The 22,462-nt window shown below is 45.2% G+C and overlaps 1 protein-coding gene and 1 pseudogene across 1 annotated transcript in view; both read right to left on the reverse strand.

Moving 5' to 3' along the window:
* PDE8A (phosphodiesterase 8A) overlaps positions 1–22,462 on the reverse strand; it is a 146,981-nt gene that overhangs the window by 100,498 nt on the left and 24,021 nt on the right. The gene's annotated exons all lie outside the window — the stretch shown is intronic.
* Positions 8,576–21,627, reverse strand: LOC116591975 (annotated as a pseudogene).

Here is a 22,462-nt window from a genome sequence, read left to right on the forward strand (position 1 = left end):
GAGAAAAGAGAGCGGAAATGGTGGCAGGGGCTCCAAGGAGGGGAACCAGACCGGGTGCGAGGAAGGGACAGAGGCTGGGGCTCCGCGGGGAGAGGGCTCCGCGGGGAGAGGGCGCCGCAGGCTGCGGTCCCCACAGCGTCTCCCCCTGCCAGCCCCGGGCCTGGGACCTGAGGTGACGGGTCAGCCCAGGAGGGGGCCTCAGGGGGAACATCTTCCTCCCTGTGACCACGCGGCGTGAGACATATGCCGAGGACAGGGCGGCTACCGTGCAGGCGACTGCAGACATGCTGCCCAGAGCTTCTGGATCCCCAGTCCTAGGACCTCTGGCCTCTAGACCTGCCGCCTGAGGACAGGAGCTCTTGAGCTGTGAGGGCCGTTAGCTGCCGCTGAGAAGCCCCGCCTGCCGCAGGTGAACACGCCAGATGCACGGGGCAGCCCGGGCAGCTTCAACGAAAGGGCCTGGCTAAGGCTTGGCAGGGACACTGCGAGGCCCAGGCTGGCACGAGAAAAGGTTTCTGTCCCAGGATTTTATAGACTGTTACCATCGGACCTTCTCACGATTTTACTCAGCATCACCAGAACACTTCAAGTGGAGGAAAAAAGAATACATGGAAATAAAATGCTGTGCATCTGGGAGAAGATAAAGGACAGAGGCGAAATGTAACGGATGTTGTAAGTACAGAAAAGAGCCTTTGGTTTAAAAAAAAAAAAAAAAAAAAGAATGGTCTCCGCAAATTTATTAATGATGCTCTCAAGTTTAAATTTAAAAAAAAAAAAAAAAAAAAAAAAAAGACCCAAGAGACCAGAATAGCTCTAACGGAGTCTGAAGCAAAGACAATGTGGAAGAAGGGAAAGACAGTAAAAATAGGAAAGGTAAATTTCTGACTATAGCCCACATTAATTTGGGAAAATAACTTTTAATGGAAGTTTGGTCATTAAAAAAAAAAAAATCCTGGCTGGAGGGGATCCTACTACCTATGGTTAAAATAAGAAAAGTGACAAAATATGTCAGTTATTATTAACAAAGAATTTCAAGGCTGGGCTGCCTAAATGAAATGCCAAAATTATATGATCTCCAGAGACCTCTGCATGGTCTTCTGTTTGATGAATATTTTTATTCCTTACATCACTCTTCGGAAAGACTACCGTTGGCTATCACCAGTTCTTTTTGGTGGACTCAAATTTCACTCCGTATTTACAAGTCCTGGAGACATGCACTGACATAAGCCTCATGCGAAAGAAGATTAAAAATAAGACACAGCGCTTAATACTCTCAAGATAACCACGGTTGACTGAAAAGGACGAAACAAATCCCTAAGACGGGGCAGAAGGGAGGGACCCGGCAGGAGATGGGAGCTGAGCTGGGCCTTGAGGAGCAGGCAGGATGGTGAGAGGCAAAAAAGGCTAAGACGAAGTGACAACCCCAACCACCACACAATTAAAAGCAAGCAAGGGGGGCACCTGGGTGGCTCAGTTGGTTAAGCAACCGCCTTTGGCTCAGGTCACGGTCCCGGAGTCCCGGGATCGAGTCCCGCATCAGGCTCCCAGCTCCATGGGGAGTCTGCTTCTACCTCTGACCTTCTCGCCTCTCATGCTCTCTCTCACTGTCTCTCAAATAAATAAAAATCTTAAAAAAAAAAAAAAGCAAGCAAGGAAGGAGTTCCTACCCCGTCCAACTGTTGAATACCAGGAACAGATAACACTCAGGGAGGAGTGTAGACTGGTACGTCCGTAAAAGACAATTTAGTGGTACGGATACCAAGGCTTTTAAATGTTCACGTTCTTTGATTCAACAGTTCAAGTTACATGCACGTCTCAAAGAAAAATCATGGGAAAAAAATCATGGTATTTTGTATGGTGTGTGTGTGTGTGTGTGTGTATATATATATATATGTTCATACTCAAAAAATTGTGTTAACTTAGGAACAATTTAAGAAAATGGGGAAAAATGATTTAGCTACATGGATGTTCACAACATCTGTAACAGTCAGATGTCATCAGCAAATGGTTAATACTATCCCCATGAAACGTAAGAGTATGAAGTGTTTCTGGCAATGAAGTCCATTAATTGACATGGAACACATCCACCTAAGTTTCAAAACCAGGTTTCAGAAAAATGTACTGTAAGAGCCCATCATTTGTTGTTTTGTATTGTTTTAAAGATTTTATTTATTTGACAAAGAGAGAGAGAAGGAATACAGACAGGGGGAGTGGGAGAGGGAGAAGCAGGCTTCCCCTCTGAGCAGGGAGCCTGATGTGTGGCTCGATACCAGGACTCTGGGATCATGAACTGACCAAAGGCAGACACTTAACGACTGAGCCACTCAGGCACCCCTGTTTTGTTAATATGGGTATGTCCTCAGAAAAATGACAGGAAGGACAGACAAACTACAACAACAACAATAACAAAATCAGTGATTTTCACTAGGTATGAAACAGCAGAAAATTTTTATTTTAGGTTTGCTTATTTGTACTTTCTAGTTTTCTAGAGTGAACGTGTGTAACTTCCACATTAAGAAGTAACATGGAATTATGTAAATTTTCTAAGATATTCGAGTACAACTTTAGTCTTTTTATGGCACCATTCCACAAAAGCTGTCGTGTGATACAATGTTTTCTACGAGGACAGCAAATCCACTGCTTAGTCATCTCTCCACATTTCTGTGAGGGTGGAAATAAGAGGGAGGAACTAGAGGAGGCAGACTGTTTGAGCAGACCCCAATCTCAGTCTTTCATTTTGGTTTCAATGCTGATGTGGGACACCTCTCCCGAGACTGCTGCACTGCACACACCAACCACCTTCCTCAGAGAAGGCGGCTGGCTTTCTCTCTGCTCTGGCTCATTCTTCAGCCTTCAGATCCTTAAATATTTTCTGATCATCTGCAAAGAGAAGTATGCCCTCTTCATTTCACACTCCTTGCCAGGCCCTGTCCAAATTCCTGGGCCAGAATCCACAAGCATAATAAAATGCCTGTTGTTTAATGCCACTAAGTTTGGGGTGGTTTGAAACAGAGCAGTAACGACTGGAATGACAGTGCCAGGCATGACCTGCACACCTGAGGTCACGACCCATCAGTGGGCGATCTGACCAACACTGGCTCAGAGGACACTAACTTAGAATGTGAGGCTTGGCATTCAGCCCTGCAAAGTTCTCCGGGAGTCTATGCATACTCAGGTTGTAAAAGGGAATGAAGGAGATAGGCTGGGTAAGATAAGGTAGAGAAGGTAGGGTTTTGGCCCCATATGAAGGAGCCAGCATCAAAAGTCTTGAGATTCATGGGAGCCAAACTCTGAAGCACAGGAAGGTCACACTGTTCTGGTCTGAGTCTCAAGGTGTCCCTAACCTAAGGGAGGTCCCAGGTCCCTGCGATCCCTGCGTAACTCCCTGCCAAACAGATACTTAAGGTCCCGTGCCCCACCAAATGTTTTTGGTTCTAAAGGCTATTTACTTTTATCCACTCTCAACACTGTCAAGCCTATCCACAGTTTCAGGTTTTTCTGTTAATGGGTAACCTTCATCTAAATATAAACTCAGATTAATCTGTTAAGGATTAGCAGATTCTTTTTAAAAAAGGGAGGGGCAGGGGGAGTAAGATGCATTTTTGGTGGGAGGAGAGTGTCCTGCAGGCCAGGGCCAGAGAACTTTAATTGGTTAAACAGGCTTTTGGTTTCTTTCTTTAAATGTCACTAGTTGGGTTAATATTACAGTCCTCGTCCTGAGGCAAAAAACCAGGAAACTCATGACGAAGACAGGACTCCCAGGAAGGACAGCCAGGGAGCACTAAGGAAACTTCCCGAAAGGAAGGGAAGCTCTTTGAGCAAGCACTCCTCATGCAAGGAGCTCATCTCAAGGACCCGGCTTCAAGAGAGTACCCCTAGAAAGGATCTGGTCCAGATCAGAGAGGAGATGGGAATGGGGCCTCGGGGAACTCTCAAGTCAGAATTCAGCTGACTTCAAGCACTCATGATGGCCTTGGGAGATGAAGAGCGAGTCTCCATTACATTCTCGGTGCCCACGAAAGCAAGAACAAACACCTCTGAGCTGGAGACAGTAGAAGAAAAGATCAAGTGAAAAGAACCAGAAGCTATTCAAAGACCCTAGGCTAACCCACTTAGGCACAGCATGTCTCTCCCTAACCCATGAAGGAAAATGTTTCACGATTACTCCAGATAAACCTGGTTCCGTTTGTGTGTTTCTTTTGTTTTTAACCCAGAGAATCTATTCTTCACTGCGTTCTTTAATGTGTGATGCACACACGTCATGAAAAGTTTTTGAAAAACTATCTGGGGCAATTGGTGAGCTGAAGTCACTGTTCAAAAAAGCAGCCACGCCCATTTGCGCGCTGAAGCCACAAGCAGCAGCGCAGGCCACCCCACAAGCGGACAGCGAGCCCGTGGCCCGACCATGGCCTGGTCTGTGGGTACTCGGTCAGAATCCAGAGAAGAATGAAATGCGTGGACAAACAGGCTGAGAAATTCTTGGCACCTGGGGAAAACTGAATACAAACAAGTTTCTTTTTACCTCTTCTACAGAAAAGCCAAGTTAACAAAACATAAACCAAACCTAAGCAGAGTGACAGGACGGTCGGCGGCCTGCACAGAAATTAGGGTTGGTCACTATGAAACAACTCTGCTCATCGGTGTGGCATCTGGCTAAGGCCAAACTAAGAAAGGGCCGTGTGACTTCAGACAAAGATTCAAGATGAGCTGAGAAAGGAAAGTCACCCATTAGGGAGAGACATAACAAACCAGACCAAATCACTTTCTAAGTAGCAATTCCATACAGCTCAACCAAACAGATGCCAGGCACGGTGCAAGATGCAGTCCCTACCTCCATCAGGGAAGTCGCGGTCTAGAGAGGAGAGCGGCAGCAGACAATGACGACAGGGTATGCTACCTGCTAAGTCAGAGGTAAGCGCAGACCGCAGCGTTGAGAAAGATTCTTGAAAGAAGCGACGTTGTTCCTGAAGGACAGTAGGAGTCAGCAGGCAGAGAACGGGGCTACAGGAAGAAGAAATAACCAGCAAAGACCTGATGACCAACCTCTGCTGGAAAGCTGAACGAACGCCTCTCTCCACTAGCTTCGAGGCACCTCCGGAGGCTGGCAGCCAGCCGGCCCCAGGATCCCTGCACACCAGGCGTCCCGATGCCCGGCTGACAAAAATGCCGACATCATGTTTCACTCCCGCTCACCTCCACCTCCTTCTCTGAAGATTCCAGCACCTCCCCGAACACCTGGAACATGGTCATCCCCCCTCCACCAGTGTCCTACCATCGACCAGCTGTCAGCATCCATGTAAATAAGCCACCCAGCGGCTCGCACAGGTTCTGCTACAACCCTGTGATTTTCCTCCACCCCACTCCGCTCCAGCGCCCCCATCTGCCAGAACCGTCCCACGACGGAAAGGCTCCACTCCAGTATCCTACCTTCTGACCAAAATACCCATCCCACCAGCTCAGCTGAACCCTTATTCTTCTGGAAATTCTGACTTCCAGTCCATTCGCTCTTCTACTTTCTGCCCAACTGACCACCTCTCCTGACAAGTGCTACCCTCTCATCCCGCCTTCTGCTCTCCCATCTCCCTCTCCTTGCTGATGCAACGTGGGGCAACTTATGTGCCCTAATCAACACAACTATTCATTTCCTACATTTCTTCACTGGGCTGCTGGGCACTCCTGGAGAAAAATCACACAGCTGCGTAGACGGAGGCCACCAACCATGCATGCTGTCCACCCTCAGCCGCCTGGAGAGCTTTCTGTAGGCCCCAGATAGCTCTTATTCCCCCCCCCCCAACTCTTTCCCTATCCAATGATGTGTTCATGGTTTGTGTCCCCTCACTCTTAGGGTAGGCCCACGCTTCTATTTCACAAAGAAAGATAAGGCACTCAGGCAATAATAACTGCTTAAAACTTGTGCTTACTCTTAACCTGCAAAAATGGTTGCATCCATTCCATGTACAACGGGCTTTCCTCCTGCCCAGAGCTAATCCCACCTCCTCAAGAATCCCGACAATAGTTCCTCTGTCCTAACGGGCCATCTCTCCTCTATGGACGCTTTCCCTTTAGCATGTCAACACAGGCATCCATCTGCCGTTCAACAAAACGAACAATCTTTCCCCAGACCCCGTTAGATGGAAATCCGTGACATGCTACCGTGCCACAGACATCTTCTGAAAAATGCAGCCTCAGCTGGTTTCTCCTCGTGGATACACTGCGTTCTGTGCCACAGACATCATGAAAAACCACTCCTCATACCCAGACGTCACTGCTGGGCTGTGGCAGAGAGCTGGAGCTGAGAGGGCAGCGGACAGCCAGGGCCAGGGGGAGACCTGGACCCAACCAGGCCTTCCCTAAGGAGAAACGTGAAGCACGCAGGCATGTGTCCGGCCTGATGCCGGAGTACAGCTGCTCTTTGCCCTAATGTCCTGTGTATCTCAACTCAAAGTCCTGAGGCTGACTGCAAGTCGCTGAGTAACAAAGCAGCACGTCAGAACGCCTAGCCAGAACTGAAGACGCACCATCTAGTAACCATTATGGTAACAAACGTGTCAGGCAAAAATCGCCAATAAATGATACAGCTAGCTGATGAGAGTTAGTGAGAAAAAGGATATTTACATAGACTCAAAATACCTGCCCACAAGATAGTCACTGATTTCAAAGGGAAAAATAGTGAGGAAACCCACAGGACATCATCTCAATCAAGGAATCCCAGTGGACAGCAGCAGGAATACCATGCCTTCCAACAGGATGCGCTGGGAAGGCTGTGACATCACATCTCTGATATCCTGCCTGAAATGCCTAACCTGAATCGATCACGGGAAACAGCAGACAAACCTAAAATAATGAAAATTCTACAAATAACTGGGCTGAACTCTTCCAAAATGTCTAGATCCCAATATAAACACCAAGGGACAGTCTCTGATTAAAAACTAAAGAGACATGACAACTATATGGGTGATCTTGGATTGGATCTTAGATTAAAAAATAACTTTCCTTTGGGCGCCTGGATGGTGCATAGGCTTGGGTCCTGATCTCAGAGTTGTGGAATCAAGTCCTACATCGGGCTCCGCGCTCAGCAAGGCATCCACAGGGTTCTCTTTCCCTCTCTTCTTTGTCCCGCCCACTCATGCTCTCTTTCTCCCTCTCAAATGGGTAGGCAAATCTTTTAAAAATAATAATAATAAGTAAGGGCAACTGGGTGGCTCAGTGGGTTAAGCCACTGCCTTCGGCTCAGGTCACGATCTCAGGGTCTTGGGATCGAGCCCTGCATCGGGCTCTCTGCTCAGCGGGGAGCCTGCTTCCTTCTCTCTGCCTGCCTCTCTGACTACTTGTGATCTCTCTGTCAAATTAAATAATAATAATGATAATTCTTCTCTTGTTATAAAGGAAATTCGTGAGACAACTGGTGAAATTTGAGTAAGGTTTATAGAAGAGTTAACAGTATTGTAACAATATTCATTTCATTGTTTTGCTATCAGTATTGATTACAGAAAATCTTCCCATTTTGAGGAAATATGTACTGAAGTATTCAGGGGTAAAGGGACATAATCTGTGCAACTTACTTTCAAATGATTCCAAAAATAATTACAACCGATACAGAGAATAAATCATAACAGCACACAGTAAAACGTGAACATCTGGGCAATCAGGGTGAAGAGTTACCAGGAATTCTTTGCACTACATTTTTTCCAACTTTTCTGTAAGTCTGAAATTATTTCAAAATTTAAAAATAGATTTTTGTTTAAGCCCCAAATTGTGAGACGTACAAAGAGAAAGCAGCCTCAAACCACAACTGTGGCCGAGGACTTCTAAATGCTACCCTCCTTCTTTGGCAGCCTGGGCGCGTACAAAATAAACACAGACGGGATTTGGAAGATTAATAAGCTTAATTTAGCTGATATACTTAGAACTTTGTACCTGAGAGAGAATATGTATTATTTGCAAATGACTGTGGACATTTAAATAAAGAGGCAATAATAAGCCTCCTGCTTGGACTCGTTCCTGACTTTAATGGTGTCTGGTGTGAACCACCACATCGCCTGCAGGGTACCAGGAGAGAGGGGCCAAGAGAACCCCAGCCACAAAGACTCTGAAGAACCACCACCCCTGACCAAGCCCTCCAAAGACTCAAGAGCTTTTTCAAAATGTCTTACAATGAAAGTTCACAAACATACACAAAAACTAAGAATAAGTATAAAGAGCCCCCATATGCCCACCCAGATTCAATTATTAAAGTTTTGACACACTTGCTACATCTACCTTTTTTTTGTTATAGTTTTCATGGGTTTTGTTTTGTTTTGATTTCTGAATGGTTTACTGTCAAATAGTTGGGAAGAATTACTGGTTAAGAAAAAGTCCCACGGGGCGCCTGGGTGGCTCAGTGGGTTAAGCCGCTGCCTTCGGCTCAGGTCATGATCTCAGGGTCCTGGGATCGAGCCCCACATCGGGTTCTCTGCTCAGCCGGGAGCCTGCTTCCTCCTCTCTCTCTGCCTGCCTCTCTGCCTGCTTGTGATCTCTCTCTGTCAAATAAATAAATAAAATCTTAAAAAAAAAGAAAAGAAAAGAAAAGAAAAGAAAAAGTCCCAAATTGATACAGCTTTTATTGTAGCTTTAAAACATCACACATACTGAGGATGAAGGAGGGCACTAGTGGTGAGGGGCATCAGGTGTCGTATGTAAGTGCTGAATCACTAACTTCTACACCGGCACTAACATTACACTGTATGTTAACTGGAATTTAAATAGACACATGGAAAGAAAATAAAGCACAAAAACAAAAAAGGAGGCAGCTGGAGATTCTATACTTTACCTGCCACTTTGAGCCCGTGTTATTAAAATAAATGTAAAATGAAAAAGTATTTTTCATAATAAAATACCACAAATAAGTCTGAAAAATCATCTGGCATCTTGCTGTTTTCTATAGAGGGACAACTTAGATCTTACTCATCAGCCTGTTGAACTTTCCTTCTTCAGAAACATAAACACCATCCAAATTTTTCTGATATCCTTATTTTTTTTTTTAAAGATTTTATTTATTTATTTGACAGAGAGAGATCACAAGCAGGCAGAGAGGCAGGCAGAGAGAGAGGAGGAAGCAGGCTCCCTGCTGAGCAGAGAGCCCGATGTGGGACTCGATCCCAGGACCCTGAGATCATGACCTGAGCCGAAGGCAGCGGCTTAACCCACTGAGCCACCCAGGCGCCCGATATCCTTATTTTTAACTGTTGTGGCTTACTGAATCAAAGCAACTGAGTTTGATACAAGTTCAATGTCATTTCCTTCAAGCACTGACTCACCATCCTGGTCTTGAGATACTGAACAAGCAACACTGGCCTCATCCAAACCCTGCAGATGTATCTTTCATCTGAGAAATTGTGAATTTCAAAAGAGAACCATTCTCCCGAATAACAACACTGGTGGGGAAGGGAGCATACATGGATCTCATCTTGCAACGAAAGCCCAATTTCATACCCTCAATCAGGTTCTGTGCATGACTACAGACAGAAAAGAACTAGCTACGTACGGTTCATACTATTTCCCCACCACTTGTCAACTTAAAGGCTCTTCTGAGGAGACAGAGTTCTACATGGCAGTGATGGAAGTCCCTCCGCAGGGTTCCTCTGGGGCCCTTCACGACATCAGTGCGCCCCTTCACACTTTCTGGAATGTGGCCAGTCTGACTGCTGAGAATGGCCTTCGTTCTTTCTCACAGTAGATGTGGCACAGCAAAGACAGTGCCATAGTACTTTAAAGCAACCCTCTTAACATTCCTCACCTTGAAATATTTCTGTGTATGTATAGATTTTTCTTCCTAACCACAATTCCACTACAAGTGAAAAATAATCCCTTAATAGCCCCTGTCACCCATGCCAACTCCCTTGACACAAGAGCTTTGAATTCCCAAGTTCCTCCCCCCAGCATGGTGGACTCCCAGCAAATGTGCTGCCCATGGAGGGCAGCCTCTGGAGATGAGGAAGCCAGAAGCCTTGGCCACTCCCACACAAGGAACGACGCTGCTAGCAGCTGCTGCAAAAAGGACAACTTTCGGGGGGTGCCTGGGTGGCTCAGTGGGTTAAGCCTCTGCCTTCGCCTCAGGTCATGATCCCAGGGTCCTGGGATCGAGCCCCGCATCGGGCTCTCTGCTCAGCGGGAAGCCTGCTTCCTCCTCTCTCTCTGCCTGCCTCTCTGCCTACTGCCTACTTGTGATCTCTCTCTCTGTCAAATAAATAAATAAAATCTTAAAAAAAAAAAAAAAAGGACAACTTTCTATGTGAAGCAAAAAAAAAGAAAGAAAGAAAGAAAATCTCTTTAAAAATGGTGAAAAATATTACCACTATAGGGCCAAATAGTAAATGCCCTTCATAAAGGGTACTTATATCCCAAAATAAAAATAATCAAGAACATAAAGAGCGCCTGGGTGGCTCAGTTGGTTAAGCGTCTGCCTTTGGCTCAGGTCATAATCTCAGGGACCTGGGATCAGCCCCTACACGGTCAGGCTCCCTGGAAGCAGGGAGTCTGCTTCTCCCTCAACCACTGCTCCTTCCCAGCCTGCCAGAGAGTGTGCACGCACGCTCTCTCCAATAAATAAAATGTTTTTTAAAAAAAAGGACCATAATGAACTGGCAAAGGAAATATCAGCCTCAAAATACACATGACAAAAATTCAATCTTAATAGTAATCAAAGAAATAGATATTCAAATAACGCTATTTGTCACCTAATACAGCAAAGATTTTTTTGGAAGGAAAAAAAGAATAGCAAAAATTTGTCTCTGTAAATGGGTAACAAGTTTTCTGGAGAGCAGTTTGTCGTATGTTCAAAAATCTTTATTTTTTTCCCCAGGAACAGTCCTTCATGGTCATAAAAAGTGCATACATGATTGTATAAATAAGGATTTCATAGCATTAGGACTTATTTCTAATGTCAAAGAAGATTTGGGGCAGGGATGTTGGGGCAAGAGGTGCTAACCACCTACAAGTCCACCAGTAAGAGACTGGTTAAATCAAATCACGGCATGTCCTACAATGGAAGTCGCAGACACTGGGACACACTGCTGACAGTGTGGCCCACGGACCAACTGTAAACTGGCCCATGATGAAACAGTTTAAGCCAGAATGTGAATTAACCACCAAAAAAATTGTAGACAGCAAGACAGTGTCATTTAAGAAACCGGTGTGATCTCCATCGGGCATACACCTCATCTTGCCCGAAACAGCAGAAACAGCCCGCCTGCTCCTCCGTGTACCGCCACTATTCCACCTCCAAATACATCCCGAGTTCACCCACATCCCGCCATCCCCACGGCTGCTGTGGACTGGCGACCTGTCCCCCTGCACAGTGGCGGAAATCCGGTTAGTCTGCCGTGACTTCTGTGCCCGTGACCCATTTTTCAGAGCAGCCACCATGATTTTATTCCCGGCCTTACAGAGATATAATCAAAGTTGTCATTTTGAAATGAGCATCAAATTCATTGCTTTGAAATAAGCATCAAACCATGCTTATTCAAGATGTTGCAAATAGTTTAAAATCTTAATGAAATCAACAATTTTATGGAAATAAATTTATAAAAGTAGAATAAAACCAGAACAGGCCAGTCACTATAGAAGAAGCTGAAAATTTCTAAAAATTTGCACTAAAAGAGGTTCTCGGCTGTGGCAGAGACTTTTAAATACTTCCCTGTATCTGGTTCCCCTCTTTCTTGACACACTGGAGGGTTACCCTTCCTACCCCTAACAGTCAGGCCACTGACTCGTTCTACCCAACAGACTGTGAGCTGAAGTGACGTGTGTCGCTGAGGCATTTCACGGAAGCTGTGTAAGGATCTTTGCCCCCACCACAGCAAACCCTAAAACTAGATGTTGACACAGTGGTATCACACGATCAAGACTAAGGTTTCCATTTTTAAACACCCTTTAATATTTTTTTCCAGGCAACTCTTCTCAAAATTAGGATTCTACAGTAACAGTTTTCCACTGTGTTTGTCCCTTGCATATGTTAAGCATTTTCCTTGTCAAATAGCTGAAAATAACTAATTCCATCAGCTGTGGATAAAATGATTAAGACACTGTGCCACAGAGCTGGGAGTAGAAATAATCACATTTACTACAAATGTTGAGTGTATCTCACACATGCTTTAAAAAGCAAAACAAACAAAAAGCAAAACAAAAAAACAAAAGCTTTCTCCACATAATTTCCTTCCTCTACTCCTTTCATTACATGTAAAAGTCTGCTGAATCTTAATGGAGAAAAATTAGAACTTTCTCACCAAAGTTAGAAACAAGACACTACTCTGTAATAAAAACCAAACGCTATCTTCTCACCTTTCTAACACTGCCCTGGAGATGCTCTCCAATGCAACTAGACAGGAGCCTGCAATTAGTGGTCTAAGAACTGGGAAAGAAGTAAAATTCTCTTCACAAATAATATAATGATATGTCTGAAATCCCAAAAGAATTGATAAAGTATTACAAATCAGAGATTTAGAAGGCTACACAATAAATGTATCAAAATCAATAGGCTTCATTTATAAAAGGGAAAATCTGTTAGAAAATACAATGAGGAGAAAACCCTGCTTATGAAAGCAAAAAAATAATAAAATAAGCAGACACTTAAGAAGAACCTCTGAAGAGAGCTGTAAAAGCACTGCACACCCCACCCAAAACAACAAATTTGAACAAATGGAAAGACATACCATGTTCTTGGCAAGGAATAAACAACATCATAAAGATGTCACCTCTTCCTTATACTAATTTATAAATTTAACACAATCCCAATAAAAATAATTTCAAGTTTTTTCCCCCAGAGCTAAACAAGCAGATCATAAAATTCATCTGTAACACATAAGAATGGAAATAAAGGAGGAAGGTTAGCCTTACCAGATATTTAAAAAGCATAGCAGGGGCGTGGGTGACTCAGTCAGTTAAGCATCTGCCTTCAGCTCAGGTCATGATCCCAAGGTCCTTGGATAGAGCCCCAACTGGGCTCCCTGCTCAGCAGGGAATCTGCTTCTCCCGCCCCCCCCCAACCCCCTACCCCCAACTCATGCTCTTGAGCTCTCTCTCTAATAAATAAAGACTCTTTTTTTTTTTTTAAAGCATAGCAATGGCAAACAATTAGACATAGAGACTAATGGAAAAGAATAAGAAATCCACAAATGGATCCAATTTTGTATGAAATTTATCATAAGGATAGTGTATCAATACAGTGGGGAAAACCAACTTCTTAATAAATGGGGCTGGGAATAATTCAATAGCAGTATTGGCGGGGGTGGGGGGGGAATCTATTCTTCACACACCAGGATGTGTACGTGGGCAAATACAGAGGGAAACTTTCCCACTATGACTCAAACTCCAGACACAGTAAGAAAAAGTATCACTAGAATTACACAAAAATTTTACAATTTGCATGACAAGATGCCTTCACCAAAGTAAGAAGGAAAATGATTAAAATATGTGTAATAGAAAAATGGCATCCAAAAATAGAAAAGACAGTCCTTTGGAAAAGAGTTCCAGAGGAACAGGAACAGTGATTCACAGAAAAAAAGAACACAAATGACCCTTAAACATGTGAAAAGATAAATGTCCAATCAACCTCAATCATTATATGAGAAGTACAAATAAAAAGTCAAAAATACAGTGAGATACCACAAAATTCTACTGAAACAAAACAGCAGGGAAACAATTTCTGAGACCCTGCTTGTGAAAATGTGAAACAGTACAACCCTTGTAGGGGGGAATTCAGCAACCTTCAAAATTACATATGCAATTATCCTCTAGCCCAGCAATCCCATTCGTAGGAATCTGTCCAAAGGGTACACTGGCCAAAAAACCCCAAAATAACAATAATAGCAATAATAACAACAATAGTAATAAATAAAAAGGATATATGCACAAAGCCATCTAACAATAAATCTAGAAACATTCCGGTTGTTCACCAACATGGGCTGCTTGACTAAGTGAGGTGTGGTGGACCAGCCCAGGAGCAATGCGCCATGACAAAGAGGAGGAACAGGGCGGGCGGGGGGGGGGGGGCCCACAACATGGACCAACCTGGAAAACATGAGGCTAAGTAAAAGGAGCCAGACACAAAGGCCAGAAAGCGTAGGATTCCATTACAATGAAATGTCCAGAGGTGCCTGGGAGGCTCAGTCAGTTAAACCTCTGCCTTCAGTACAGGTCATGATATCAGGGTCCTGGGATCAACCCCTGAATGGGGCTCCCTGCTCAGTGGGGAGCCTGCTCCTACCACTCACTCCCTCTGCTCCTATCCCCACTTGTGTTCTCTCTCTCTCTCAAATACACAAAAAATCTTTAAAAATAAAATAAAATAAAAATGTCCAGAATGGGCAGATCCACAGAGACAGAAGGCAGACTGGGGTCTGCCAGGGGCTTGGATGTTAGTGGGAGGGACCAGAGCAAATGGGGATTGACTGCTAATGGCTACAGGTTTCTGTGATGAAAACATTCCAGAATTAGGCAGATAGAGTATTTGGCAAGGTGTACAACCACTACCACTACACAAACACTGAACTGTACACTTTTAAGGGGTGAGTATATGAATTAGATTAAAAAAAAAAAGAATTGAGATCTAATTAAGATTTTATTTATTAATACTGTTTTCTGAAAATAAATAAATTGAAAAAAAATTTTTAAGAGATTTTATTTATTTATTGATTTATTTGCTGAGCAGAGAGCCCGATGTGGGGCTGGATCCCAGGACCCTGAGATCATGACCTGAGCCGAAGGCAGAGGCTTAACCCACTGAGCCACCCGGGCGCCCCTAGATCTCAGTTCTTGAAGAGGAATTCCTGTCCATGCAATGATGGCATGATCCCAAGGACATACTGTTAAGTGAGCAAAGCAAGGTAAAGAGGAAGACGGTTAGTACTGCTACTTATCTAACAGGGGCACAACAGCTGAAACATCAAAACAGATTAAATGCAAAAGGCTGAAACACATCAAATATGTTAAAATTCTTGAGTTCACAATGACTCAAAAAAAAAAAAAAGATAAAATTTGACTGGTCCACTTTGGAAGGATGCTAGAGAACCAAACCCTTATTCTGAAAACTGGTAAATGAGAGGCAAGAAACAAGCATTTATCCTACAGATGCTATTCAAATTCTGTCACATAGTTAATGAGGAGAAGTTTCTCTTTCAAAAGGATTTCAGTATTAAATGAGGAAAGAATGATAGAATGTTACCATGTGTAACCTTTAATGAATTAAAGATGCAACGATCACCGTCTCCTCCTTAGCTCAACTGAGGGCAGATTTATTATGTAACCAATAAAATACAGCAGAACTGATCACACACACACACACAAGTTCCCAGACTAGGTCAAAAGGGGCACTGTAATTGTCTGTGTTGGTGCACAGGGTCACTTTCTCTGGGGGAAGCCAGCTACTATGTCCTCAGCACACTTGAACAGCCCTGTGAAGACCACCCACATCAAGAGGAACTGGGTCCACCCCAAGACGTGGGGCACTCACTTAGCCGGCCACGTGAGGGAACCACCTTGGAAGCGAAGCCTCTGGCCCCAGCAAGCCCTTGGCTGACTGGAGCCTAAGCCAACAGCTGGCTGCATCCTCCCAAGAGACCAGGAACCAGAACCACCAACCCAAGCCGCTCTCATATTCCTGACCCAGAGAATTTGGGGGTGATTTGTTATGCAACAAATATAACACCCTTTTCTCTTCCTTTTACATATCATAAATTCTCCACAATAAAATATTTCAAAATAATAAGTCAGCTAATTAGAGAGAATCCTCTAAACAACTCCTTTATTCTTGTCAGAGCAGACACTAGGTTAAATGGAAAAAGAAAAGGGAAATAAAAACTCCTTTACACCTATCTCACTGTCTCTTAGGAAAAGGGTAAAATAGGTAATCTCAGTCCTCTCAAAATACTATCAGGGAGAAATATCCCTATTTTGCAAATAAGAAAATCAAGAAAAAATAACAAAGGAACAACTTTTTCAAGTTGCACAGCAGTTGAAGCAGGACACGGAAAGTCTGTTCTTTCCACCATACCGCAAAACCCTTCTGACCTTGAAACTTCTCCATCCAGCCCATCAGAACCAAAGCTGGTAATCTGCAAATTCTGTATGTAAATACTGTCTTCCATCCTTCGCAACGCACCCCTCTGCTTCCCTTGTGCTCACCAACAAACGCAGCGTCATTTTGCACAGCCCTTAACGCAAAGCAACCAGAAACTGCTGAAGGAAGAAAATGACAAGAGCTCAAAGCTCCCACTCCTATCCCAGATTTCTGTGTGACTCTGGACAGGGCTGTCCTTCAGGAAACGATCATTAGAGTTAACAGTGAATCCAATTCTCCAAACTCCTCTCACGGGTTTTCAGAGTTAAAGGTGGGGGGGGGGGGGGGGGGACATATACACACCGCTGTAATGCTACCATATTTCCTTCTTGGTTCCCAAGGGCAAATCGTATGGACATTTATAAATCACAAAATTAATTTCCAAAAATGTTCTTAAAAAGAAAGCCCTGATCTACTTTTTAGAGTCTAATAGATAACTCTATGTTAAAACCATTCTTTTTCAAACAACAAAACTGAATCTTCCATTTTAGGTAACTACTCTGTTAAGTGTTTACAACTTTTTAAGCGTTGAACAGATTATTTTACATTCACAGTTTAATCCAATCTTGACGACTATCCCCCATGTTACAAAGAAAAAGCTTGGGCCCAGAGAGGTTACGTGACTTACCAAAGGTCAAAAGGCAGGGAGTGACAGGGCTGGGATTGGGACCGAGAGTGTCTGGCTCCAGAGCCCGGCTCCAGAGCCCATCTCCCAACCACTTTACACGACAGGAAAATACCCAAAAAAATCACCCAACAAATAAAGCCTAAATGCAAATGTACGATCTTAAATTCTTCCTCTTTCTGGGTCCATCTGAGTATGGCTTTGGGCCTCCTTCTGTCAGGTCAGAACGGTAAATGAGAACGTGCTATTTCCCCACATCCAGGTAAAAAAGAACAACTCAAGTGCACACACACACACACACACACACACACACAACCAACACAGAGCATATTTAAGTTACTTGCAAAGTTGTTTCTGAGAACAGTTCAGGGGGGCAGGGATGGGGAAGAGAGCCAAGATTTCCATGCTAAGGAAAGAAAAAGGAAATAGGGACTCTGGAACTAACTTCCAGGACATATTTCTCAGGCTTAAAATAGGCTTGACCTTAGGATTGTCATGAGAAAAGCCAGAACAAATGAAGTCATCATATATAAACTGTTTGTTCTCAAGAACATGACTAGCGGGCACAGAACACAGAACTAGGTTAAGGAACATCGATTGATTAGCCAACACTGCTCTTTCAGCTGGGAAGTTGTCCTACAAGTCACACTTTGAGGCTGCGGAAGTCCCCACAGTCTCAACGATGTTTCATGTGACTTCAGAGGGGCTCCAACCCCAGAGCACCTTCAAGCTCGCCCTTCCCTGAACTAATCTGGAAAGGGGTCCAGAAAAAGGCCGCTCCCTCCAACTAGTCCGTTTGGTTCATTCAGTTGACAGCTACCAGTAGGTGTGGGCCTTGGGTCGTCCCCGGGGACACATGGCTGCAGAGATGGGCGCAGCCTCTGAGCTCGCAGAACGGGAGAGGCCATCAACTACTCACCAATCCGAGCTGTGCTCCAGAACAGGGTGCCAACAGAGCATACAAGTGGGGATCTGCACCCTGCGTGTGTGGGGAAGGGAGACCCAAAGGAGGAACAAGAATTGAGTGAAAACGGAGTAAAAAGTACTTCATACTGAGGCACAAGTACGTGCCAAGTCCACGGACCAGAAGGACAGACACATTCAGGAAAATTCTGGCTCCTTCAGAACATATACTGAGGTTTTTAATACAAATTTTTACTGAAGATTAACCTACTCACAGAAAAGAATAAAAATCCTAAGTATGTAGCTTGGTGAACCGTCACAGAATGAACCCATCCAGGTCAAGAAATAGAACACTTCTGAACATAGAAGCCCTTATGGCTTCTCCAAGTCACTATCCCGCCCTCTTCCCCTAAGGTCAGCACCACTTTGACTCCCAAAACCGCATCTCTGACTTTGAACTTTGCATAAATCAAATAATATAGCAGATGGAGTCTTGTCGGCCTGCCTTCTTTCACTGAATACTTAGCTTGTGAAACAGCCCTGCTGCCGCGGGTGGCCACGGTTCTCCCATTTCTGCTGCCAGAGTATTTCGTGATATGCTTCTTCCACAACTTATTCTTTTGATGGACTTGAGTTAGTTCTTGTTTTTAGCCATTATGAATGCTACTGTTACAAACATTCTAGTATACGACCCTGGCGAACACAGGTACCCCTCTCTGTTGGGTGCAGTACACCTAGCAGAATTGGTGGGTGACAGAACACGCCTCGTTCGACTTTAGTAAATATTGCCAGACCATTTTCCAAAGCAATCTTACCAATTTACATTCCTCCTAACAGTATATGACATTTGTTTCTTGTTTGGCTGGTTTTTGTCATAAAAGACAGAATAATCTATCACAGTCCAGAAAAAATCTAAACTTTTGAAGAAAACTGGCCATGAAAAAACAAGGACAAGCGTCCCTTCTCCAGCCTGAACTCCCCACATATATTCCTGTATGTGAATTTCATCATTTACCAGCCCTAATTCCTAAATTTTAGAATGGGTAGTCTTAAGACAATAAATTCCATTATAAAGAGATCTATAACATCCTTATTTTCAGGTCATGGGGAAAAAAAAAAACATACAGGGACAGTATATTTTGGTCTGATTATAAAATATTCTAGATCACCTACAGCCCCAGATGGCTTTCTAATAGTCACTTACAGAAGAGGCTGAGTTGTTATATGCCACTTGCATGATATCAAAAGAGAGCAGAGTGCTAGAATGCTCTCCAGGCCGGCTTTTTAGACTTCTTTGCCGAGGCACAAAGTAGAAACTGCTCTTCAACCCGTCCACCCTTCTCCACTATGAACACCCCCACCCCCAAACAAGAAAACATCATACACAAACACACAGACACCCCAGGAAGAACGAGGAAAAGGGAGCAGAAATTGTGTGAAGGACACTTCCTTCCTTTTTCTTTTTACAGGACTCAAAACCTGTCCCTCCCATGTGCCCATTGTCAAAACAGGAGCCCTGAAGACAAAGGGCAGGCCAGCCCGGGAGGAGGTGGCCGGCGCTCTCACAGGGCCTGCTAAGGTGGAGTAGGTGCCTGGCTCCTCAGACCCCGGGAGAGGGAGGCTCCCTGGGTCAGGAAGAGCACTGCATCCCCAGCAAACAATGCTGGCAGACGCTGCTTTAGGGAGATTCAGCAGCAGGCTGACGGCTCAGCAAGCAAGGGCAGGATGGGGTGGGGTAGGGTGAGCGTGGTAGCGAGAGATTCAGGCGGACGAGTCAGTCGGAGAGGAAGTCCATGTCAGGTGGTAGGATCTCATCTTGAAATCCGGGATGAATGCAAAGGAGGCCTCCACTACGGGGAGAGCAGGCCCCCGGCAGGTAGCTAGGCTGGGATAGAGAAACAAGACCACTACCTGGGGCTGGGATTTAAGACAGGAAAAGTCCACGGCAACGAGGCCCAGGTATAAGAAACAGGAGTGAGTTCCAGAATGTGGAACTCGAGGGACTTTCATTTCCTCCAACTGAACTGGGGTAGGGGTTGGGGTGGTTACCCGGTGAGGAAGAGGAGGGGTCTGGTGGGACAAACCTAACCAAGGTTCAAGGAGAAGGGCGGTGACAAGAAGCCAGGCAGACTACTACAGCTACTAGCAGAATGAGAGTGGAATTCTGAAAATTCACTAAAGCAGATAGAACTAACCTGTGTTTCACTGTCAAACACAGCCAGTATCACCTGGCTCGGACACCTTTCTGGGCCACTAACTGCACAGGCACCAAGACTCCCGGGAAAGCCCTGAGTAAGACACACAAGGCCACAGCTGACCTCCCCCAGAGGAAGGCTGCTTCTGATGCCCCCAGTGGCACTCCCAGCCGGCCGGCCCCTCCAGCTCAGGGCCTGAGACACACATCATCCAGCAAGGCCACAGGACCTTGATCTCAAGCTCAGTCTCATCCACTGCAAATCCCGCCATTAGCCCGGGCAGTATCACGGTTCATAGGGCAACACCTCGCCCCTCCTCCGCTTAACTGTGACAGTGACCTGTAGCCCACCCCCTCCACTCCAGGCCCTGGAGGCCTGGCTATACTCAGGACTTCATCTGGCAGAGTGCCCACCAGCAATCAATGAACCACAACTGCCCGATGCATCAAGTCTTCCTCATATCTATTCGCATTCATAATAAGAACCACTATTAAGAAAAAATAACTAATAACAAGCACATTAGGGAAGGTTTACTATGTGCTAAACATGATTCAGCATGCTTGACACGATCAATCAATTCATTTACTCCTCACAGCACTGCTAAGACACAGAAGTAATTACTATTCTCACTTTACAGGATTTGAAATCTGAGGCACAGAGAGGCTGAGTATTTTCCCAAGGTCCACAGCTATAACTGGCTATAAAGAGCTGAGAATTTGAAAACGGTGGTCTGGCACCAAAAAATGTGCACTCTCACTCTCCCCCCCCCCCCCCGGCCCCATTTATTTTGTTACATTTTATAAGGGACAGAGAAAAGTATGTCCATGTATTAGTAGATACATTTTCACAAACAGAACACACCTGTACAAGCACGCAGCACCCAGATCAGGATGCCACATTACCAGCACACTAAGCGCCCCCCACCCCCCTGCCCCCGTGGCCCTTCTCAGCCTCTCCGTGCTGGCTTCTCACAGCGTGACTCATTCTGCCAGTCTTTCAGGCACACCGGCCCCTGCAGCCTTCACTCCAGCGCCCTCACTGCTGTCAGAGCCCCCATGCAGAGCGGCCCCCGTCACACAGCACTGGGCTCATCTCCGCACGGGTCCCCCAGTGCCCCGGCCCCAGGCTGCCAGGCCTGCTCTCAGCGGCTCTCCTCACCCCAGGCCGCACCCCAGCCCGCAGCCCACATGAACCGGCCCCATAAGCCAGAGGGCACTGTGAGTGATGCAAAACTCTACTTCTGATCAAGGTCCCCCCATTTCACACTCTCACGCTGCTGAGGCACAAGATTCTCCCGCGCAGAGCAGCTGGCGGATGCGTGGTGTCCCCCAGTGGCAGGCTGCCAGGAGCCTTCGGAGCCACCGACCAGTCTCTCCCCTTCTCAAAGAGGCATTCCCAATGCCCCCTCTCTAGCTCAGCCCACCTCCCTCCTCTCAGCACACTTACCCCTCCTATTTCAGCGAGCAATCCTAAAAAGATAAAATAAGCAACTTAGAAGGCAAACTAGAAAAAAAAAGCTACTGTTACAAGTGACAAATGGATTAAGAATATTCCTTAACTTAAAAAAAATCCCAATTGAAACCATCCAATTCTCTAATATAAAAGGGCCACAGTAGCAGAGAGTATACAAAAGAGAAATTACAAATGCTCGATTAAACATGTGGGAAAAGACTGAACTCCACCTGTAAATAAATTGGCCGAAATTAAAAACTGATAATACCACATCCTCCCAGACAGACTCGATTCTAATTCCTGAATCACACATACTAGCGGGGCCGGGCCCACTTACTCGGGCCCCACCTGAAGTCCATGTTCAGTATTCCACCGGCAGGTTGCCACTGAGGGACACTCGCTGCCAGGTTTGGTAGTGAATACTGCTGAGATCCTCATCCCTTAAAAAGGGCCCAGAAGAGTAATTTCTTTAGGCCTCAGCTCAGAAACTATACTTGTCTTGAGGCGCTAGCTAATGCTAATCTCAGGGGATTCTGGGGCTGTTTGCTATGTGTGGAGGCTGTGGAAGCTCAGAGCGGAATGTGGAACCCCCCACCCCAGCAACCAGTAAGTCTCTGAGGCAAGCACTGCCACACAGGACCAGCCTCCTGACTTAACGGATCAGCACCCCCTGCGGTGTGCCACTGGCCCCAACTCCCTTTTCTGTTCATTTGCATCTTACTGTAAGTGTTAAGTCACCTCCAATCCTTTTGAAACAAAGCAAGATAGGGCAGCTCCAATGATACCGCCTCGCCCCTCCGCTGTTCTCCATATCCTGAAAGGGAGGAGTTGGGCTGGGCTTTTCACGGTTTACACTTGCCACCACAGCTTTATGAGGTGTCTGTGTGCTGGGCTAATGCTTCTGATTGTGTGAATTAGCTTCCTGCACAACAATTCCTAAATACTTAATAGGTTCTTATTGAATACCACGTCATTCTCTCAAAACGTTCTTTCAGGAAGACCATACGGCATTTTTTCAAGATGGAGGTGCACAAAATCAATAAATTTGACAAACTGTTCAAATTCCAAAAAAGAACATAGTTATCCCAGCTGTAATTCCAGGAAACTGGGAAGTCAGACGAAGCTAACATCAACTCAGACCTGCTTGGGTGCTCAGGTATTCGCAGAAACACCACAGACATGCTAGAAACAAAA

The sequence above is a fragment of the Mustela erminea genome, chromosome 5 (assembly GCF_009829155.1).
Source record: "Mustela erminea isolate mMusErm1 chromosome 5, mMusErm1.Pri, whole genome shotgun sequence".
NCBI lineage: Eukaryota > Metazoa > Chordata > Mammalia > Carnivora > Mustelidae > Mustela > Mustela erminea.